General features: G+C 41.5%; 1 protein-coding gene across 1 annotated transcript in view; it reads right to left on the bottom strand.

Moving 5' to 3' along the window:
• The window catches only part of ICK (intestinal cell (MAK-like) kinase), a 63068-nt gene that overhangs the window by 20928 nt on the left and 37980 nt on the right, over window positions 1-4160 (bottom strand). The window lies entirely within an intron of this gene.

The following is a 4160-nucleotide window of genomic DNA, read 5'->3' as shown; positions in this document are numbered from 1 at the left end:
CTTGGCAACTGTACCGCTCATTTCATAACAGCTACAATTTAGAAGTAGTCTGGCATGACACGTAAGATTCCATGCATTTATCCCAGGGTAACGTAGAGTCCTTTGGATTTTTCACAGGACTCATTCATTTCCCTTTACAAAAATTATTCAAAAGTCGATCTTCGTAATTTTTTTTTTTACAAGACAGAAAACTTCTTTTAAAATATGAAAACTCAGTTATGGGCTGAGATAACCTTGCAAAAAGAAATTGTCACTCAAGGGAAAAATATGATTCCTACCTGGACCAAGTAAGTCATAAAAAATTTGAGATTAAAACCATTTCAAAAGACAAGAGTATTATCAGTATTAAGAGTTTATACCACAGCAGAGATGCGATTGTGATTTTTTTTTTAAGAAACAAAGGATTGGGCTGGCCTGGTGGCGCACTCGGTAGAGTGCGGCGCTTGGGAGCGCGGCAGCACTCCCGCTGAGGGTTCGGATCCCATATAGAGACCGTTCCGCTCACTGGTTGAGCGCAGTGCGGGCGCGACACCGAGGGTTGCGATCCCGCTGCCGGTCGCGGTACAGGCACGACACCGAGGGTTGCGATCCCGTTACCAGTCACGTAAAAAGACAAAAAGGGAAAAAAAAAAAAAGAAACAAAGGATTTATGAATATGACCTACTCAAATCAGATTTGGTGTGTGTGGCAACACATGTGTAAATGTGAAGTATTTATTACTTTGCCTAAGGAAGAAGTACGGAGGTACATCTACAGCTCACATTGTGAAAGGCAAAGATAACTCATCAGAGGGAAGCCTGTCTCAGCTACTGCAGGGTTCTGAAGGTGCAGGCAGGAGATATTCAACATGCCAGTCTCCCAGATGCACTCAGACTCCCAGCAATCATCACAAATGCCTCTGAAACCCCCAAACCTCTCACTTCCTTAGAGTCTCTCTGCCATAGACATCACTCAGCATGACTCTAAATCTCAGTGGGGCACCACGATTGGAAATCCAACTCAGTTGATGCTGCTGATGGAGTTATCTGTTATGAGCTATCATAATCAATGTTGTGAAAGCTGGATTCCCACTACCACATTATGGCAGAAATTAACAACAATCACTTAAGGTCTACAGTATTCCTAGACAATCTCTATGTGAGAGTGCTCAAGTCTACATCTCCAATGGGCCTTTCCCACCCTTCTGGAGACCTACATCTCTAATCAGATAGCAACTGGATATCACTGTCATCCCTATTTCAACTTGTCCAAAACCACTTTTCTCCTCTCCCAGATCATCTCTCCTTCCCAAATCTTTGATAAAATTGCCAGGTACCTTGTGTCATGTTGGGGCTACCCTTCTCCTTTTCCAGTCACGGGACTGTGTCCCATTTTCCATCAAAATATCCCATATCTGTCCCTTTCTACCACTTCTCACTGCCCCCTCCCAAGCCCTGGCTCTCATTGCCTGTCACTGCATTGCCCCTTCCTTGCTCCAGCCACTCTGAACTCCTACACATCCTGATCACGTAAACACTATCTTTTCCTTGTCATTCTCCCATCCACGCAGAAAACCCTTCATGGCTCCTTTTTAAATTATTTAACAAGGCTGAACTCCTTTCATTCTACCTAGAGAAAACTTATTTTCCAACACTTATCAGTATGTGTAAAGTGTGTTCCAATCAGCTAAAAATTCTCATTCCCTTTAAGTTCACTGTATTTCTTCTCATTAATAATGTTGTCCCTTGCTCCATTTTGTCTACCTCAGCATCAACTTTTGCCATCCTTCAAGACCTGTTTTGAGTTTCCCTTCCTCCATGAAGCCATTCTAGTATGCTAGCCTTCTTCATTCATTCACTCTTCCAACAAATATTCACTGAGGGCCCACTCCATGCCAGGCAATGGGTTAGGCTCTGTGGACTCAGAAGAACCTAAATGGGCATGGTTCTTGCTCTTGTGGATGTAATAGGCCCTCCTCCCTGAACTTGAGAATAGTTCTTTCATTTTCAGGTATGTTAACCATTTTTCATTAATTAGATGGAAGCACATTGAGGGTAGAGACCACATTTATATTTCTTCTAACATACTGGCAGGATCATGGTGGTCTCATAATATATTCTTGTCAATTGAACATAGGTCTTGCATAGGTTTGTAGGAAACATGAAGGAGCTTAATGGTGACAAATCTACCTGGGCCAAGCAGGAAAGGTCAACAGACAATAGACCAGAGCTGTGGGAGGGAGGAAGCCCCATGAGACAGAAACTGAGAACTGAGAGAGAGAAGCAGTGACCCTCTAGGGAACAATGAGGGCTCAGAGCTGGACATCCTCATCACAGAGGTTGTTCCAGCAGGACGAAATCTATTAGTCAAGGTTATTTTCCAGAAACTGTCTCTGCTCTAGAGAAATGAGAGGGTAACTGTGATGTGGTTATATGTGAAAATGCACTAAATTCCAAGTATCATGGGAAGCAACAGTGTTTTAATAAAAGGATCTCTTTTCTGTTCATCATTCTGAAGACAACAGTTCCAAATGGTTAATTTTATGGCATAATGATGGAACTGCAAGGTAAATGGCTGGCTTAGATGGATAAAGTGAATATAATCACAGAGCCTAGAACCCAGTGCACACAGAAGGGGATGAAGGTACAGAAATGGTCAAATACATTCAAGAGGGACACAAGTGAGAGAAGGAAGTACTTCCTTCCCACCACAGGGCTGCTTCTGCTTTCCATAATCCAAGGCATTGAAGAGATCAAACCCATTAGACCAGGGAGATGCACAGCAAGTTTGGTATTTTTATAGCATATGTATATGTATGTATGTATTTATTTATGTGTATGTACATATGTGTGTGTTTGCACATATATTGCTTCATTCTTTATTCTGCCACTATACTGATATATACCTAGTGGCCTTCCTCATACCAATTCCTTGAAGTAGCCTAATGAAATAATAGTAAATTAAACCTAAATTATAGTAAGAACCAAACTTGAGCTCATCAACTCAACAAATGCAAAGAGCAATTCACTATTAGTCAAGAATAGCCTTTAAAATGAAAGAAAAGAATTTATGATATAGACAAATTTGAACGGCTTATTATCAGCCTAATTAAATAAAGATTATCCACACCCACCAGAGTGGATAATGTTTATTAGAAGACTTGGTATAACTGAATCACTGTGTGTAGACAGCCTGTTCTTCAGAGCAACCTCCAGCTCCCAGAAGGCCTGGTTGTGAGCTCCCATCTTGAAATTGGCTTAAGAATGTGTAAAGACACAGCAGTTATTAGAGAGTAATCTTTTGTCAATGCACCTAGGATGATTCCTGCAACCTCTGAAAATGTATGAACTGTGAGATCATGGTTTCTCTTCCTAAAAACTCAGATCTTTAAAAACACTCCAGTGAAAAAAGAAATGGCAGGCATTGTTTTCTTACAGAACAGATGGGAAAACTGAGTCATGAGGGTGAGGGACAGTAGATGTATTATTCCCAATCCCACCAAGAAATGTGTCATAGCTGTTACAGTGTCAACTTCTACTCTTTCCCTCTCAATCCATACAGCTAAATCTTGATTTGTGGTTTTGGTCCTCTCAAGTCCAAAGTAATGGTGCTATTCCTTGTAGACTCCCTTTTTTCTCCTCTAGGTTGGATAATTATTATTTCCAAACTTATGTGGCATTTCTTTTACCATGAGTCATCTGTCCTCCAGCCCCCAACCCCTTGGTACTCCATCTGCCACCATCTACAACACCCACCTCAAAAAACTTGCTTCTTCTGTTCAGCTCATCCTAATGCTCCATTCGTCCTCAGATACAAGGATCACTCTTGTACTCCAGACCTCCTACTTTGCTTCCAACCTGAATCAGGCTCCTATAAACATCAACCACCTCCTCTAATCAGCCAGGTTTTGTCTCTTCCCTCACTGCTAACTCTTCTTTAATCCTAATTCCACAGAGAATATGCACAATAATGAAATGAGGAGAATGAAGACTCTGATTCCCCATGTATCCCTCTAAACAGCTTCCCTTTCTACAGATCATGCTTCAGGCCCAAAACAATCAGAAAAAAAAAAAAAAAAGAATTGCAAACAGACTTTTTTTTTTTCCCTTTTTTTTGGGTCTTTTTTCATGACCGGCAACGGATCGCAACCCTCAGTGTCGCGCCCGTACCGGACCGGGACC

Source organism: Galeopterus variegatus, unplaced genomic scaffold, assembly GCF_000696425.1.
Source record: "Galeopterus variegatus unplaced genomic scaffold, G_variegatus-3.0.2 Scaffold13, whole genome shotgun sequence".
In the NCBI taxonomy this organism is placed as follows: domain Eukaryota; kingdom Metazoa; phylum Chordata; class Mammalia; order Dermoptera; family Cynocephalidae; genus Galeopterus; species Galeopterus variegatus.
This window is presented reverse-complemented; position numbering and strand designations above follow the sequence as displayed.